The sequence below is a fragment of the Filicampus tigris genome, chromosome 2 (assembly GCF_054856515.1).
Source record: "Filicampus tigris isolate MCC_2025a chromosome 2, RoL_Ftig_1.0, whole genome shotgun sequence".
NCBI classification, from domain to species: Eukaryota; Metazoa; Chordata; class Actinopteri; order Syngnathiformes; family Syngnathidae; genus Filicampus; species Filicampus tigris.
Genome location: NC_141218.1, coordinates 38,889,407 through 38,909,527, shown reverse-complemented (window position 1 = coordinate 38,909,527; position 20,121 = coordinate 38,889,407). Strand labels below are relative to the sequence as shown.

Sequence of the window (20,121 nt, the reverse complement as noted above, 5' to 3'; positions counted from 1 at the left end):
ATACTTCTGAGTTTTACATTTTGCCTTCCAATGGCTGTATAATTTGCTCTTTGCTTAATTTTTTCTTTTGTACGTTCCATCAAGCCAAAAACTCTATGTGCTAGTTCTCGGCTATCATGTCCCAGAACAGTGTGGCTCTCCTTTGAATCCCAGTCCCCTCTAACACTATGCCTCCCTTCAAGGCTGTCATCCACACTTGCTGGACCTCTACCCCATTCACAAGATAGGACCTCCTGAGGTCTTCCATTTGCTCGAAAAATTCAACAACATCTGTTCTATGAGATGTGATGCCTTCTATGGCTTTTTTTCACATCATCTTGAGTCCATGTTCTATGCACCAAAATAGTAGATGACTTTTCAGCAATATTCGGATTTGCAACTTCAATCATGGGAAATGTGTTCACACAATTTTCCCCCAAAGCCTGAAATGTAGTATTGGGAGGTGAAAACACATCCCCCAATGTTTTCGACCAATTTATGTCCTCTCCCCTTGATCTAGTCACTCTCCCCTCTGGCTGTCCATGTGGTGGGGGTGGTGATGGTGGAAGGGACGAGTTGGGCAGAGGTGGATAAGCGCCAAAAGTTGGAGCTGCAGGAGCCTTATCAGGCATAACATGTGCTCTCACCACTCTCCTTCCTTCACTCCCACCCCCACCGGATGCGTCTCATCGTTTTCTTTTCTATGAAAGAGAATAGTCCCCTCCATTTTAACATTAGCTTTTGATATTTGTCTTCTTATTGCCATTATCATCCAAAACTCAGTGTCACCAAAACCATCTTTATCCATTTTCGTTTCATTATTTTCCGCGTGCTCCTTATTCTATCCTGCAAGTATACTATTTTTTGTGTATTCAGCTGGCCGGCGAAATCATATTTTGTTAACCACAAATTCAAATATTTTATTTTAGAAGGACATTGTTTTTTGTTATAGGTGTTATTGCAGTACCACCATGTGGAGATTGAGTGTCATTGCACTTTGTTACATGGATGTTCCCCCAGTTGTGAGCCGGGTCAGTCTGACGACGCCAACACACGGGTTGCTGCATTAAACCGACAACACGGAAGTTATACTTGTCTCCATGTGTTATTAATCGCACCATACTTCCAACAGTTTTCTACAAACTTCCTGTCCTTACAAGTTAACCCCTGTTGCGGATCCTTTTTATCGGTCATTTTACTGTTTGATTTCCCCATTTTGACTGGAGTCAGCAATTCACCTAGGGTGATTCTACTGGCTTTTACCTGAACAGGGTGACAATTACTTTCTGTCTGGGGTAATTCTGAAGCTTCTACCACAATGTGGCGGAGAATTCTTGTCTCTGCTTCCCCAAACAGTTGCCTCTCAAAGTCCTGTTCAATGAGGTAGCGAAACTCCACTCACACTTCATATGCAGTCTTTATTCCAACAGTTTTTAAACGGAATTTAAACACTAGTGTAGTACTCCGGCATCCTTATTCAGTTTTATAGACTACTACTCTGTCTCTTTGTACTCAATAGGGACTAGTATTCTCCAGGTTTCTTTCTGACAGTTTACCTACTCTGTCACCTGTCTGACAGTTTTTAAGACTACTCTGTCTCACAACGGCCGCAAACCAGTCATTCACACAACCTGTGAGTTGACCTACTCACCAGAGCAGTCTTCCCCCTCTGCTTCCCGTCAACGCTTAGCTCTCAGAAGTAGAGCTGATGTCCAGTCCTGGAAAAGGTCGTTTTGCCGTGGCCACAGACTCTGGAGGTCAACTCGACTTCTGGGATCCTCGGATACTTTGGGATCCGGCTCGAAGGGCCATGAAAATGTCAGGTTCGTCAATTAGACATTTCAAAATAAGACACCAAAGAGAGAGAAGACGCTCAATTCCTTTGTTACCAGCTTGTAAGGAGAGCGAAGAGAAAACACCCTTTATTGCTGCGCACAGTCCGCGAAGCAATACTTTTCTATAAGTTCTGCAAAAGCTTCGCCCTCCTTTCTTTTTGTTGAGTTTCGGAGTAACTGATAACATGGGTGTTTCCAACCTAAGGGTGGGGTTCATGCGAGCTGTTGGAAACATGTGAACCTGTTTCTCTATGTGTGTGTATTACTGTGTGTCAGCATTTCAGAGGCATTAATTCATGTTAATTCAGCTGTTGAGGAATGATGTGAAAACGGTTTGCAGCAGAAGCAATTTCTTCATTGTAGGGCAATAACATTTCACACAAATATACATTTTGCAAACCATTAATAGCACTGCTCCAATCCAAAATCTCATGTCACTAAATCACTCAACACTATATAATGTAATCAAATCTAAAACTATTTGTTACTAACCCTTGTGTTGTCTTGTGGGTCAAAATTGACCCATTACCATGTTTAGCTGTAGAAAAAATACCTTAAACAATCTTTTTCCAACTTGAAATTTGATGACTTTTTCTAAATAGGCCCCATGATTAGAAAAAGTGATACCTTGTTTTTGTGTATGTTTCCATGTGGGCGGTACACCACTAGGGTACAAAGATTGTCTTATGGGTCATTTTTGACCCGTGAATTATAAAAGCATATAAAGACTAGAAAAAAAGTTCAAAGGGCACACAAACGCTCTCAAATACACAAATACACACACATACAAACCCACGCCCACACAGACAGACACACACACACGCACACTCAAAAACACATTAAAAAACACACAAAAAGAAACTAGATTGATATACGAATTGAACTTGCATTTGACCAGCACCTGTACTTTTGATCTTCAGCTAACCAATTGATTTACACAAGCTCCAAAACAAAGCAAAAAAAACAATCTCAGACATAATAAAAACAAATTCAGTAAAAAGGATATAAAGATACTCTGAATCAAAGGACCCATATTTGGCTTCTTGCTGAGTCCATGAATAGACCAAAAGTTTGTGGATGAGATCTTTTCAGGAGCTCAGGAGGAGCAAGAGGATGAAGATGTATCTGAAGAGCAAGATGGGAAGGAATGAAACCCAGAAGATGATGCACTTTCAGATGAAGAGGAAGCCCCTCAAGATGTTGGACATTTTTGTCAAAGAACAGCAAGATTGCGTGGTGCTCATCCATTTCAGACAGCAACCAAGTCAGAACAAATGCACCAAACATCATAAGGATGACTCCGGTGCCAACAAGATGTTCAGCTGCTAATGTCCAGGAAATTTCACCAACCTTTCTCCTGTTCATCATACCAAACATCAAAAAACACACCAAACATTGAAAAAGTCAGAGGCCTCTGAAGCCATTTCGGAAGATATTCAGGGACCTGAATCTTGTCTTGCTCCGCCTGAGGCTGCAGCTGGGTCAATCAAAAGAGAAAAGGTGAGAGTTCTGACCCTGGAAATAAGACTCCAAGACAAAAGCAATGCAACGTACATGTGAGAAATACATCTGCCAAGCCCATTCTCACATTCGCACATGGTGTCCTACATGTGCTAAATAGAGTTGATGTTGAAAATTGTTCAGAAAGGAAAGCAACATTTTGTTGTTTTGTTGTTAAGAGAGAAGTATTTTTATGATTCACTTCATAAAAAAAATTAAAAGAATAAACTACTGACAAAAAGTTCCAGATTGTTGACTTTTTCCCCTTTCAATACAATTACTTCAGAAGTAATTACTTCACATTTTATATAATAGCAATAATATATATTTTCTGTGTAAAAGAAAAGTGTTGTGACAGTTGGTTTGTGTTTAAAAAAAAAGTGTAATAATGGTCATTGATGATTGTTTGTTTGTGTCACGAATACATGATAAAAATTAATTAAATTGTGTTGAATTGATAAATAACAGGTTGTTTCATCATGCAAAATAGATTTGGGATTTCAATTTCAATTAAGTTGCTTTATATTGGGGCTTTGGTTGGGTGGGTCTTTTTTGACCCATAGGACAAGGGGAGTAAACAGAATGTTAAGATCGCACAAGGGCTAAACCACTCAACACCATATGAATACAACGTAATTAATCACTCAGGATTACATGTTCACTCAACCTTAGCATGACAGGCAAATGTGCGGCTGCTACTTGGCGACCAATAACAACCAAATGTGGGGCAATAACATTTAGTAATTATTCCTGCACTGTATGTACAATGCATTATGGCAATATTTTATTATACTCCTTTCTTTCATTTTGCAATGTGTTTTGGTGATATTTTTGTATACTCATATATTTAACTTTTTCTTTACGCAATGCGTTTTCTGATATTTTTGTATACTCATTTCTTTAACTTTTTCTTTATGCAATACGTTTTGGTGATGTCTTTTAAAATTATCTTCTCTAACTGTTTCCTGATACAGCGGATTTTGGCGATATCTCTTCAAATTAACTTCTCTAACTTTTTCTCTGTACAAAGAATTTTGGTGATGTCTCTTTAAATTACCTTCTCTAAATGTTTTCCCTTTTTGTAGTATCTCTTAATACTGTTGTCCTTAACTTTGTCCCAGTGCAACGCAACATGTTATCCTGATATTTTATTTTATGTTTATATCTGTGTTTGTCCATCAAGTACTTGGAATAACGATTATTGCCATTTGAATATGTTTGTTGAGATGTAAAGTCATCCTTAACATACACTATTTCTTGATTGTCAATACTTAATGTTGAACCTGTATTCACATTGGCAGTACAGTTAGCAGGTGTAGGACTTTTACATGGAACTTGAATTGTAATTTACCTTCGAAAATTGTATGCTATGGAGTTGGACGGATTGACAGCTCTGCAGTTGAGGCTGATGTACGTGTAACCCAAACGAGCTGCTGCCAGCCTCTGCGCGCTGATGAGCTCTGCGTTGTGTTGTGTGGGCGCGTGGTGGTGTGGAGAGAAAGCAGCACGGGATTCAGAATGTGGCTGAGACGATCGCGCTTTAATCCCCTTTTCAAAATCAAAGATAGACTCCCATCACAATTTTGCAGTGAAATATAAAGATACAAAATAAAACATAAAACACTTGATTTCTCAAGAACTCAAAAGGTAGTAAATCAGTGGTCCCATTACGCTGAGGGTGGTAAGGGGTAGTTAGGGTCTTTGTGATGCCAGTACACTTGCACAGCTCCCTCACCACAGCACTTTCGAAATTGCGTCCTTGGTTTGTATGCAATTTTGCAGGGAAACCAAACCGACAGAAAATGTTCTTCCACTGCACTCATGCTACTGTGTTGGCTTTTTGGTCTCTGGTGGGGTAGGCTTGGGCATAACGAGAAAAATGATCAGTGACAGTCAGGACATTTTCAAGACTTCCTTGCGACCTTTCCAGTGTCAAAAAGTCCACACAAACCAGCTCCATTGGTGCAGTACTGTGAATACTGATCAGAGGAGCCCTAGTGCCAGCAGTGGGTGTCTTCCTGAGGCAGCATCTTTCACACTGTTCACACCATGCTTTAATGTCTTGGAACATTCTCGGGCATTAGAACCTTTCCTTTATCATCTGCAAGGTTCTCTCGAACCCCAAGTGTCCTGAGTCGTCATGGAGGGCTGTCTTTACTGATTTACGCATTGTTTCTGGCAAGACCAGCTGTTCCACTATGACTCTCTGAAAATCTTTTATGTGGCGGTATATGATGCCATCCTTTATTGTCAACATCCTCCACTCCTTTAAAAGAAGGCACACGTTTCCCCCTCCCTAGAGTCGCTCACTACAGGTTGGCTTCTGGTTTCGACTTTTGAAGTGTGACACCGGGCCAATCACAGGATCCTTTTTTTGCTCGGCACGAACCTCCTGTTTCGTCATGGCTGGGAGTGAATCAGTCCCCACTTCATGATAGGGTTCAGGCAACTCGGGAGAAGATGTGCTTTCATCCACAGCACTTGAAGGCACAGGGGTGACTTGCCGCTCATCAAGGCCCTGTTCCGTGACTGTGAGTTGAGGACACATCTGCAATGCTTGAGCGACTTCCTGGTTGGCTAGTCATGAGAGTGCATCTGCATTGGAATTACTCTGACCCCTTTTACACTGGATATCAAAATCAAACACAGAAAGGAGTGACACCCACCGTTGGCCAGTGGCATCCAGTTTCGCGGAGGACATCACATATTTGAGGGGGTTATTATCCATCTGGACAGAAAATTTGCGCCCATAGAGGTGGCCATAGAACTTATCTGTCACTGCCCATTTCAGAGAGAGGAACTCGAGTTTATGTGAAGGATATCTCGTCTCTGGAGGGCTCAAACCTCTGCTGGCATAGGCGATGACCCTCTCCGCCCCATCTTGTACTTGTGCCATGACAGCACCAAGCCCTCCTCCAGAGGCGTCAGTCTGTAGCACAAACGGTACACTGTAGTCAGGGTAGCCCAGCACTGGAGCAGTCACCATTTTTTCTTTCAGGGTCAGAAAGGCCCTCCCACACTCATCAGTCCATAAAAAGGGTGATTCAGGATCCACTTCCTTTTTCCCTCTTTTTTTCTTCCTGGGGTCGCCAGAGGTGTTGGCGATAGAGTGGAGCAGCAATGGTGGAGAAGCCTGGCACGTACTGCCGATAATATCCTGTATAACCCAGGAACTGCAACACTTCTTTCCAGTTGGTCGGTCTAGGCCAGTCTTTCACTTTACTGATCTTCTCTGGGTCAGTCCTGATCCCCTCAGCAGACACCAAGTGACCCAGATACTGCGCCTCTTTCCTAAGGAGTTGACACTTGGAAGGCTTCAATTTTAAACCATGCTCTTTTAGCCGATCAAACACGAGCTGCAGTGTCTGCAAGTGTTGGTCGAATGTTTTTGAGGAAATTATGAGGTCATCAAGGTAGATGAGGAGATGAGTGAAATTGAGGTCGCCAAAACTGGAGGTCATGAGCCTTTGGAAGGTTGATGGGGCATTCTGTAAACCGAAGGGCATTCTGTTAGCCTCAAACAGTCCCATTGGTGTGCTGAAAGCAGTCTTATGCTTATCGTATTCTGCTACTTCCACTTGCCAGTAGCCAGATATTAGATCGAGGGTGGAGAAGTACTTTGCCTGGCCCAAAGCCTCCAGAGCCTCCTCTATCCTTGGCAGAGGAAAGGCATCTCTTGTGCTGCAGGAGTGAAGCTTTCTATAATCGATGCATAACCTCAGTGTACCATCTTTTTTTGTCACAAGCACGACTGGTGACGCAAATGGGCTTTTACTGGGCCTGATGACTTCTGCTGACTCCATCTCTGTCAGCAATTTCCGCACGTCTTGCCACTGTAAGGGAGGGATTCGGCGGTATGGGATCCAGAATGGCCTAAGATCAACCAGGGGTATTTCATGTGTTACCGTTTTGGTGCAGCCATAATAATCGGGTGTTGGGAAAAAAAAAAAACATTCCAGTTTTTTTTCACCAGCTCTTGCAGAAGAGAACGTTGGTGCTCATTTTCCACTGCTGCTTCACTCAAATCTACCTCACAATTGGTCACCACCTGATCGAGACTCAGGCAGGCTCCTCTGCTTTCATCCTCATGGCACTTATCATTTGTTTCATCAGAGAACTCTACAACATTGTCCGCCAGGTAAGCATTAGCTAGACGTGTGTGGTGCCTAATAGTGATGACCTGATGGGACAAATGTATTACTTTGATGGGAGCACAACCCTTTTTAACATCTGCAAGGACTTTGGCCACCAAGAGGTTTTGAGGGACCTGCACTGAAGGATGCCGTTCAATGAGGACTGCGCAAGTCTGTCTTTGTGGACCAACGTTTATGTTACACCACAAATCCATTTCTTTACCTGCAGGGATGCTAATCTTACACCCAGTATACACAGCCGGCCGGCCCCACCAAGTAATCCGTTTTACCTTGATCTTGATTCACCCACTGACTGAAGAGCTGTATGCCACACAGGGGGCAATTCTTCGACTTTGTGGAGCAACTGACAGCCGTAGACAGCTTCAAGGTGACTTCTGGCGGCACGGATAACGTTGGTCCCTACAAGTAGTGGAACTGAGGAGCGATACTCTGAGTTAGGCACAACAAATGTGGGCACGCACTTAAAGTCTTTATTCATCACTTTTAGGTCAATGTGAAGGACACCGTAGTAAGGTACTTGCTGACCCCCATCTCCCTCAATAGGAATATGAGAAGGCTGGAGATTTTGCTCTCGGAGAATGGGGTGCTCACGCCAGTATTTGTGTGTGATGCTTGTTACCTGAGAGCCAGAGTCGATGAGAGCCCTGCACATCAGTCCATTAACCTCCACTTCTCCCTCATTTCTGGGACCCACTAGAGGGGGGCCCACTCCGTTGTCATTTGTGTTGTCATCTTGCTGGGGGTGGCCTTAATGTTGGCCCATGGTAGCCCCGTTGACCATGAGCTCTAGGCATTTAAAGAATGGAAGATGGATTGGCAGTTTTTTTCTCAGAGGATTGAGGCTGAGATTGAGGCGTCCAGCCAAGGTGTGGTAGCGGTCTATGACACACACGGGCAATATGTCCCTGCTTCCCACATCTGTAACATGTCACACTTATTGCTTGATTGCCATTTAATGGTGATGGTTGTAGTCTGTGCGAGGGTGTAGTGGTTGACGTACCAATTAGTGACTCTAGTTGGGCCAATTTTTCCATGTTTTTCTCTTGATTTAGGGCCAATTGCTTTACCGTCTCAGCTAGCTCTGTAAACTCTGGTGTGTGCTTTGACCTCTGAACTTTTACGTTACTGGTATCAGGTGCCACTTGAACCTGAGTATAGGTTTTCTTTGGATTACACTGAGTCAGGAACTTTCTATTCTCTTTTAACATGTTGCATAGCTCAACTTGCAGCTCTCTGAAACTTAAAAGCCTTGGCTTCATAGGTCCAATTCTGGTAAACACGTCTTCATCATTAAGCACTCTCAGGAATTGCCGAGTGAGTTTACTGTCCCGGTCTGGGAAGAGCTGGCCACTTCTTTGACTCTCCTCCACCACCCTCAGGGTTGCTTCCAGCGCTATAGCATATGAACAAGTAGATTCCCCAGGTCGTTGGCAGCGCTCATAGAAGTCAGCCAGGGGGTCCAGAGAACCTTGTGCATCTCTATACTCAGCTCTCAGTTCTTCAAATGCTCTCGCTGGAGTCTGTTCATCAGGGGACAGGTTGAGCACTAATTTTCTCGCTTCACCACTTAGATAACGCACCACAGTAGAAAAGCAAATGTGCGCCGGCAGCTCCAGTGCCTCCAAAAGGTACTGCATATCTCGTATCCAGTCTTCAATAAGCGTCTTGCCATCCGAATGGCCAGTGAACACTTGAACATTTTTTACCTGATGTGTCTGCACAAGCCCACTATAGGTCAATTGTTGAGAACCTGGGGCGCACGTCTGTGGTGGGACTGGGTAATTAAGAAATGCGCTGGGCATGATTTGTGGACTGGGGCTGCCTGCACTGGGACCCCACATACGGGGGGCTGTATGTAGAGTGGGGATAGCACCACCTGGGCCTTGAGTGTAAGGGCTGGGTGCTGGTGGGACCTGCTTGGGAAACTGACCCAGTAGGAGGAGGGTTATGGGGGGTGGCGTTTGTGTATGGCATCTGGAAGCTTGACATGGGACCGTGAAGCATGGGGGTCGACTGTGATTAACCCGCACAGCCCTGGGCCTGAGGGTAAAAACCTTGGGGAGCATTAAGACCATTTGCAGGGGGTTGCAGGACATGGTGTTGCTCATGGGGGTTAAGTCGCTGATGACTTGGAGAAGGCAGAAGTGATACAGGGTCATGAACAATAACCTCATGTGGGGGGGTAGAAGCCAACACATTCTGGAGCACTGGTGGGGCCATTGGAGCACCTAATGGAAACATAACATAGTAGCAACACAGCCTAATAAACGCGCACTTGACATTTTTTTATTATACATTGCATGAATCAAATCTCTTTTACTGACACTAAAACAATGGCCAGCTAAAAATAAGAAACAACAAAGACTCTCACAGTTTAGGATTGGTTGTAATTAAGGAATTTCTGTATCTGTAAACCAGGAAACTAACCTCTTGCACATCCTGTTTCACAGTATTCGAAGAAGAAAGACTCATCGGCTCATCTTGTTCATGTCTATGAAAATACATGTGTATGTAATGCATAGATTGATAGTATTTTCTGTTTCTTGTGCAGTTTCACAATATAAACAGGCAACTTCACTTCAACTTTCTTTGTGAATGTTTAGCTGTTTGGATAAGCTGGCTTCCTCGACTAGCAAGGCCTTAACACTCAAATTGTCTTTTTATCATACCATTTTAATTACTTATTTAACAAAACAGACTAGCCTTTAGACTTTAACCGTTTAAATTATTCATGCATTTTAATAGCTTTTAGGATGTATCTTATGTTTCTTAATGTGGGTTACAATAACATGATATAGAAATGATATAGAAGTAATTGTCATGGCTTGTTATCAATCAATCAATCACATTTTATTTATATAGCACTTTTCATACATAAAAATGCAACTCAAAGTGCTTTAAAACATTCAAAGCAAAACATAGAATTATCTTCAATCAAAAGAAAAGATAAATTATTTAAAAGTTGTTGAAAGCCAAACTAAAAAGGTGTGTCTTGAGCTTCCTCTTAAAAATATCAACAGTCTCTGCAGACCTGACGTCCTCTGGCAGGCTATTCCAAAGGTGAGGTAGTGCTGAATTGTATTTATAATGTTTTGTCTCCCTCTGCAGAAGCGCCTACAAGGGAGGCAAAACATCATAAATACAAGTCAGCACTAACAAGCCATGACAGTAATAATGTGTTAATAATTTCACACATAAATCGCTCCAGAGTATAAGTCGCCAGCCAAACTACAAAAAAAGAAAACGAGACTTATAGTCCAGAAAATATGGTCATTGTAATTTTATGGAACTTCTGTAATGGAAAACCATGAAAAAAACCTCCTCCTGCACAGTCTGTTTCACAGTACTGGAAGAAGACACACTTGTATCCATCAAATAAACAAAAACTCCCTATGTTTTCATAATTATTTACTCAACATAAAGTAAGCTTTCATGATCCTCGCTTGTCTACTCAAACTGAGCAAAAGTCACTCATAATAAGTCAAATACTATAAAACAGGGGTCACCCACGTGGTGCCCGTGGTCACCCGGTCACCTCCATGGACCAAATTAGTAGCATGCAGGGCTGTTCTAGAAATAGCTTACCAGTGATGGGACATTGTGATTTTCTAGGACTATTGTACAAATTATGATTTGGAAAATGTGAAGACTGACAGATATTTACAGTGTATAGATTGTGTCGCCTGTTGATACTGATCTGATTCCTAATTATTGTGATAAATCATTAACCTAAGTGTCTTCTTATGAATGAATATAATATTTTTTTAAATTATAACCTAATAATATTGAAGGTAATTTGAGCAAATTTATCCCAAAAGTGTGTATCAAACTGGTAGTCCTTTGCATTAATCAGTACTAGAGAGTACCTTTCCGCTTCTGAAAGGTTGGTGACCCCTGTTTTATATATATATATATATATATATATATATATATATATATATATATATATATATATATATATATATATATATATATATATATATATATATATATGATACATTCAACTGATCTAATTTATGTTGTTAATGCTTAAATAGCCGGACAGATGACCAACAACAACAACATAAAGACTCAAGTTAAAGAATCATAGTAATTTTATGGAACATGTGTAATTCTAAACCAGGAAACAAACTTTCACAGTAGTGAGAGAAGACGATTTACATCCACCACTGTGCTTTGTGGTGCCTATATAAAAAAAAAAAAAATAATATATATATATATATATATATATATATATATATATATATATATATATATATATATAGTATAATTTACCAAAATGAATGGCCCATGCGTCATTGCTCAAATAAAATACAACATATAATTGTACATCAGTCATAAACATCTCTAATAATTTATTGAAATAATAAAGAGAGTAATTATGTCTAATAAAGGAAAGACAAAATACATTTCCGTGGCCACATCTGTAGTATATCTCCTTTTAGTATAATCTCCTTTTGGACAGTATTAGCAATTTAAATGGTCATGCTAAAAAAACTGGAGACACTTTATGATAGGATTTAATCATAAGATACCCATGCAAATTATCTTTTTTTTTTCTTTTGGAACAGCTGTGGACTGCACAGGACTTGACAGATCTGATGGAATACCCGTATTCATCACATCCAAGGTTGCTATGCTGACCGGAACCTGGGTTAGAGGGATGAAACCTTCCTTGAGCACAACCTGTGAAATAAAATATAAAATAATAAAATAAAAAGTTGCTGAATAACTCTTGTCAACAACAAACAAATAATCAATTAACATATTCTAATTGTTGAGGGTGAAGCAAGATGCAAACAGACCTCCTGTTGAAGCTTCCTCTTTTTTGGAAGCACACTACAGTACTGTTCAGGTTGCTTGTCTTGCCTCCTCTGCAATGACAAACATCATCATTAGCAAAGAAAAAAAAACAAGGTATGCAACATGACAGTTACAAAGCTAGACAATGAAACGACTTCCATGCTTTATTTGTCAAACAAAATACAACCCCAAATGTTTTTGTTATTTTCTCAAGACTAAAGAATACTTCATACTCCACACTTGAACTGTACTGAACTGTACAAAAATCACTTCCAAATGCGTACAATATTTTATTAAATATAAAAAAAGACTGATGTGATCTATGTTGTTAAATCTTCAACAATAGGCAAACTGAATTTACAACATAACAATGACTATCCCAAATTAGGAATCAAAGTAATATTATGGAACTTTTGGAACCTCCAGCACAGCCTCTTTCACATTCCTGGAAGAAGACTGACTTTCATCAACTAACAGGCTTTGTGTTTCCCACAAAACAACAACAAAAAACTACCAATATAATTTACTAAAATATGTTTTTTAAATATACAATTTTGTTTATTTTGCAATTTCTGACCATGATTTCTAATAAGAAGAAAGACAAAATTAGTACTTGTAGCCACATTTGATTTACATGTTATTTTGAACAGTACAACAAATTTAAATGTTATTCACCATTCACCCATTAAGGACGGGAGCGCATAACCGCGTTTCTATGGGGTTCCATTTGTGCCAAAAATATGTTACGTGTCGACATACATGTGTATGGGGTTCCATTTGTGCCAAAAATATGTTATGTGTAAATGATACGTGTCTATGTTATACTTCCATGATATGTGTCTATGTAATGTGTCGATGATACATGTCTATGTTATGCGTGGATGATACATGTCTGTTATGTGTGGATACGTGTCTATGTTATGTGTGGATGATAAGTGTCTATATATGTTAGACGTCGATGATAAGTGTCTTTGTTAGACGTCGATAAGTGTCTATGTTAGACGTTCATGTAAAGTGTCGATGTTAGACGTCCATGATAAGTGTCTATGTTAGACGTTCATGTAAAGTGTCGATGTTAGATGTCCATGTAAAGTGTCGATGTTAGACGTCGATGAGAAATGTCGTCAGTGTTTAATAAAATGGTTATGAATAAAATAATATGTATAAAAGTATGCATGCAATCCTGTTAGCTCATTCCCACCACCGTTGCGACACAACACCGCTTTATTTGCAGCCGGGATCAACTTTTGGGTTTGTCTTATTTTCAGCATCTATTAATTTCTTTTTATTTTATTTTTTTGAGCCCGAGTCTATCTATGTGCTGTGCGCTGTTTCTACCCCTAGATGTCAGTAATGCCAAAGGCATTGAACTCAATGAGGCAATGACATGAAGGACAGGAAAACAAATTATTATTATTATTATTATTATTATTATTATTATTATTATGCGACGGCGAATTATTATTATTATTAAGTTCGATTTATTTGGCGCTTTTCTGTACATTGCTAAACGGACCAAAAACTCTCCGCAAAAGGCCTACGGAAGGCACAGCCCCAGCAGGTTACCAGAAAAAAAAAGAAAAAGAAATGTATACAGGCTGAAAATAAGACACACAAAAAAGTTGATCCCGGCTGTTGAACAAAGCGGCGTATCGCAACAGTGGTGGGAATGAGCAAACAATAATACATATTATTAGTTTTATTAAACACTGACAACATTTCTCATCGGCGTCTAACATCGACACTTTATATAGACGTCTAACATAGACACTTATCATGGACGTCTATAGACACTTATCAGCTACACATAGCATTACACGTATCATCGACACATATAGACACGTATCATAGACGTCTATCATAGATACTTATCATCGACACATAACATATATTTTTGGCACAAATGGAACCCCATACGTTTCTACCACTAGTGCCAGGAGTGCTGTCGTGTCAGGTAAAATTAAAAAAAAAATGGAACCACTTTATGGTAGGATTCACCATGAAATGTACATGCAAATTACTTTTTTGTCTTTTGGAGCAGCTGTGCACTCCACATGGCTGGACAGATCTGACGGAATAACCTTACCCATCGCATCCAAGATTGTGCTGCTGAACCAAACTAGGGTCAGAGGGATGAAACATTCCTTGAGCACAACCTGTAAAATAAAAATATATAAATAATGTTTCTGATACATATTGTCAATAAGAGATATATAATCATAAAACATATCCCAGTTGTTGAGGCTGACACAAGATATAAACAAACAAACCTCTTCCTCAATCTCTTGGGGAGCCACATCACAGGACTACCCACATTTTTCATCTATGGTCCTCTGTAATGATAAACATCATCATTTGTATTAATCAGAACCCCTTGACTACTACTTTGGTAATCTAACCTTAAAAAAAATAAATAAATAAATAAATAAAAATAAAACTATGACAATATATTACCTTCCTGCCGGGCCCAACAAGAATCCACTTGAAAGCGTTACGCTCACGTGGAACCATAGTCTCTCCCTTCACCACAATTTTAGGGATAACTGTTGGTGATGGTGGCCTCGAAACAACTTGTACCTCGGGTGGTGGTGCAGGTGCTGCAAGTTGCTGATGATAAAAAAGAACAAATGATAATCATTTTAATTATACATCATTAATAGGATTCAAAAATGTGCTTCAGATATTAAATGCAATAGAAAATATGCATATAGCATAGAAATAACCTAAATTTATTTGCATAAAACAGACAAAAAATAAAGCACTAGGGCTGTGCAATTCATCGAAATTCAATCACAATTACTACATTCCACGATTACAAAATTGGCATAATCATAAACAATGATTATCAAAATGCATTTATATCCAATGCGCTGTTTGTTTACACTAGGAAATCATACTTGAATTGATACATTTGCACCTTTTTTAAAAGAATAAATGTATCAATCTTGTTTGGTCTAGAAGGAATTTACATTTGTCTTTATATATATATATATATATATATATATATATATATATATATATATATATATATATATATCAACCAGAAGGCAGGAGGTTCTCCAGGAGCCAGAAATTCCAGAGTTCCAAAAGAGATGGCCGGCACTCTTTGATGTCAGTGAGGTAAGCGTGAATCTGAAGAGTAGTAACTTTGTCTATCAATGGCATTCTTTATGAACTGCTAAAATCGGTGTCCTGTCTGTGTTGTCCTTCACAGAACAACTTGGAATTTATGCGACTGACCAATTTCCTCCAGGCTTTTACAAGGTGATCAACGTTAAGGTCATTGTTAGCTCGAACTTAGATCCATCTCATTCTCATGAACGCATATATACAGTGCCTTAAAGAAATATCTTCGAATATTCAAATAACAGTTGGCCAAAGGATGAGCTGCTTAGATTTTGTTGGTCAAGATTAGGGACATACAGCCCATCGTTCTGTTCTATTTATACCCCAGGACACTGAATCCAGAGAGGCTGAGGCAGATATCAAAGTGAAGACCATGGGCATCTACACAGTCTGAGCCTGGTGGTCCAGGTGATGGACGCTTTGCTGATGTTGGTGTTGTGCTGGAAGGTGTGGAAGTTCCCCACAACCTGAGTGTCAGCCATGCATGCGTGATGCTGGATGGACTGATCTATGGACTCAACTTGAGGTATCCAAAAACCTTAAGCGTACATTTGAGGTGTACCAGAAAATTATAATGGACCTGGACTCAGCAAACCTTTCACCAAAAGTACAGGCACTGAAAATCAAATTGCTCCAGTGTTTTGGTTGGCAGTAAGCACACACACAGCCGGTGCCTGATTTTTCTTTCTTGCATTTTTTTTTGCAGACAGAAGTTTAAATGGTCCCTTAGTTCTTGGTGGGTGCCTCAGGTAAATACTTGTTACTTGTGAATCTTCACTAAATGTCACTTTAAAGACACAATTTCATTTCAAAGTGCAGTTTGAAAGTGATGTACAATTTTTGGTGAGTAGGTAGTTATACCAAGTTATTGTTACTATGGTTGTAAGTTACTGCGCTGATAGTTCGCACTTTGCTCTGTTGAGCTGAATTGTTTCAGACATTTTAGAAAGATTTATTGAACTTGTTTGTTTTTGTCTCATGTCATGCTTTATATGCAAATTATATTTTTTACAACTGTAAATTAAACAAGCCTTTTACTTTTTACAGTTTAGGTACTCCCATGTGTTACAGACTTGAAATTTTCGGCTCTTCCAGTGTCTATTGTACATAGTGTTTTATGTTAATTTATTGATTCCACTTGTATTATGGCCATTTTATTGTTTGTATGTAAAGTGCTTTGTTACAGCTCTAGCTGTTATGAAATGTGCTATATAGACTATATGAATAATATTGTATTGTATTGTATTGTATAATGTCAATAAATTGGTTGAATCAACAAGGTGGTCTGATTGTTCTAACGCATCATTATGATTGTACTGAATGTAAAAGAATTACATAAATGTGATGCATTTTGATTAATTTTGTTTTATTACATAAGCATAATTAAGATCTACTTCAAACAAATATATCGTTGCTGTCATGTGAAAAACACTTATCTCCATTTTTTTCATTCACTTATTTTTACATGAATCATGTTCCCGCATTACAGACATCGCATTAAATTGAAAATTAAAAAGGTTCCAAAATTGGAGATAAGTGTTTTTCACAGGACAGCGACCATATACTATTTGTCTTGTATAGGTAACCTGATTATTATGCAATTCAAACAATATACTTTATGTGCTTTAATAAATACTCGCGTTATTATTAATTTAGAGTAATTATACTTTATTAATACTAAATACATAAACCTGAGGATTATGCATTTTAAATAAATAAACTTTATCACACTAATGAATATATATCACATAAGGTTTATTTGGTAGGTTTGTGTTAAAATCTAAAAGAAAAATGGGAATTTGACAAGTTAGGCTTAAATATTTCTGTGAGTGCAATGGTTCACAAAAATCACAGTTTAGAACATACCTCGGTATGGGGGTCACGGTTCGGTGCGGGTTCGGTACAGCAAAAAGTCTCAAATGCATAAGACTAGGTTAGTTTATTTAAATTTAGTTTTAACAGAGAGCGAGCTACAATTCAATTTGCTATGAAGCAAAAAACATTCCCTGTTATAAAAGCACAAAATAGAATAAAAACTTGCGCATTAGTGTTGTTCATAAATAATAAATAACAGCTGATAAAACAAATAAAACTGTCTGCTCGCTGTATTAATTGCTCTTATTACCTCAAAGATTTTGCTGTCTATTTCCATCAAGTCAGCTCTTCATGCAGCCATCTCCAACATCTCACCATTGATTCATTAATACCAAGCTTACATACAGCGACTCAATTTCCGTCTTTGACAACCAGATTGATCAGATCTCAATTCAAAACTCAATTCTTCCTCTTAGCCCTTCCCTTTAACCAACTGTTTGGAAGAATTGAGACAAGCCTCCATAGCAGCACATTATTGAGCTTGCTAGTTTGCTCGCTATGACAATTATTTACAGCTCCACAATGCCATCTAGTGTCAAATGAATGGTACTATTTTTTGTAAATTTGACTAGTGTTTTTGAACTGTATTGGCAGCATGAAGGTTGTTTGCCCATAAAAATCCATAAATTAGTCACGTAATTCTTTAAGAGGGGAAAAAAGTAGTTTTTTTTAGTCCAGAAATTATGTTAATCATAATACACGTAGGCCGTAACTGTTAAATAAACTATTTTTTTTAAACATACCCATACGTGCAGCCACACGATGAAACTCCTGACGCAGAAAATTCTGTTGAACCTCATTCACGGTCAGGAGCGGCGAGAAGTCCAAGACAAACACCTACAGCATAAGAAACAATTATTGTTTTGGTTTTGTTTTTAAAATACAATTTCATCTTATTTCATCTCATTTTCGTCTCAATCTTACCCATTAGTAGAATTGTACATCATGCTATACCAGTTAATACATCCAAATTAATTACAGTTTAAAAGATACACCAATAAACACAATACAAAAAACTCTTAAACAACCTCTTATTGCTCCAATTGCTAGTATTAGTAATCAATCAATAAATGAAGGTACATTCCCTGTTTCCTGGAAATCTGCAGTCATTACTCCTAATTTTAAATCTGGAGACCCAACAATAATAACTCAACTCAATATAGACCAATAAGTATTCTCCCTGTAGTCTCCAAAATAGCTGAAAGATTGGTGGCTGAACAACGCATTTAGGCATTTGAACAACAGTCCATATTCTCTAAATAAAATGCAGTTTGGCTTCAGAAAAAAAAAGAAAACTATGGAGATAGCCATCTGCTATCTATTGGAAAAAATGAAATCAAAATTAGGTGCAGGTGGTGTAATAGGAGCTGTGTTTCTTGACTTGCATAAAGCATTTGACACTGTAAATCATAGTATTTTAATGACTAAACTATCATATTTTAATTTCTCCCTGGGTACAATGAAGTGGATAGAATCATACCTTAATCACAGAAAACAGTGTGTGAAAATATACATTACATTTGCAACATTAGAAAATGTATTAGGGATCATGTTGGACTCACAGTTACAGTTCAAACAACAAATAAAAAGATCAAAGATCACATGAAATTTAATCTCTCTAACTTTAGATATATCAGGAATAATTCAACTCTTGATTCATCAAAACTGCTCTTAAATGCCATGATAATGCCACATATCAATTCTTCAAATAGTCCATGGCAGTTAGCACTGTCTAACCAGTTGGGCAATGGCATGTAAATCCACACTAAAGCCTGTTGAAATTGCATACAAACAGTCTTTCAAAATCTTGGATAAAAAGCCCAACACACCAACACATACCACCAAATGTGAAATTCTGAAGAAATATGAACTCCCGAGCTGGGAAAACATACAAAAATGTTCTGATTGTATCTTTGTCTATAAAATACTCCATGGTCTGGCTCCGTCTCCACTAAATAAATTTGTAAAGAAGAATATGAACAAGTCAACTAGAGCAGGGTCTAGAGAAATACTCCATGGTCTGGCTCCGTCTCCACTAAATAAATTTGTAAAGAAGAATATGAACAAGTCAACTAGAGCAGGGTCTAGAGGTGACTGTATAGTTCCATTCAGAAAAAGTGCCTTTGGCCAGTCAGTGTTTTTATACAGAGCATCTCAAAACTGGAACACACTACCTAATGCCATACGAGACATACCCACTCTCACTTCATTCAGTAAACACCTAAAAACCTGGCTTCTTGAGAATCAAGCCTGTTATCACATTGTTTCCTAGTGTATTTGATCACTATAGAGTGGGAAATCATCTTCTTTTGATCTGTTTGTAATTTATGTGTATGAATATTCATTCATTCATTCATTCATTCATTATCCATACCGCTTATCCTCATAAGGGTCTCGGGCGTGCTGGAGCCTATCCCAGCTGTCTTTGGGCAGTAGGCGGAGGACACCCTGAATTGGTTGCCAGCCAATCGCAGGGCACACAGAGACAAACATCTGCACTCACAATCACACCTAGGGGCAATTTAGACAGTCCAATCAACTTACCATGCATGTTTTTGGAATGAGCCGGGATCGAACCCACGACCTCTGAACTGTGAGGCGGACGTGCTAACCAGTCGACCACTGTGCCGCCGTGTATGAATATGTCTTTGGAAATGTTTGTTGCGCTGTAATTTGGTGTTTAGTGTTTTTGTGACATTATATATAAACAGTGACATTATATATAAACAAACAAATATGTCGGTGATTACTTCTATTAGTGCATGCACAAACATCTGTGTACATTACTGAAGTGCAATAGTATCTTACTACTTACACCAAACATTTTAACATTCAAGCACTTTGCACTA

The 20,121-nt window shown here is 38.9% G+C and overlaps 2 long non-coding RNA genes across 2 annotated transcripts in view; one reads left to right on the top strand and one right to left on the bottom strand.

Moving 5' to 3' along the window:
• Positions 1–15,373, top strand: part of LOC147152399 (uncharacterized) — a 58,592-nt gene extending 43,219 nt beyond the window's left edge. Inside the window, exons 3-4 of the long non-coding RNA XR_015085753.1 lie at positions 12,040–12,098; positions 15,316–15,373. This is a non-coding gene — a long non-coding RNA (uncharacterized LOC147152399). The remainder of the gene's footprint in view (positions 1–12,039; positions 12,099–15,315) is intronic.
• On the bottom strand, positions 14,332–18,079 carry LOC147152398 (uncharacterized). Its single transcript, XR_015085754.1, has 4 exons — positions 18,016–18,079; positions 14,726–14,878; positions 14,542–14,604; positions 14,332–14,427 (listed from the first exon to the last, which is right to left on the bottom strand). It is a non-coding gene; the product is annotated as an uncharacterized LOC147152398 (long non-coding RNA).
• Positions 18,080–20,121: the final 2,042 nt, after the last annotated feature.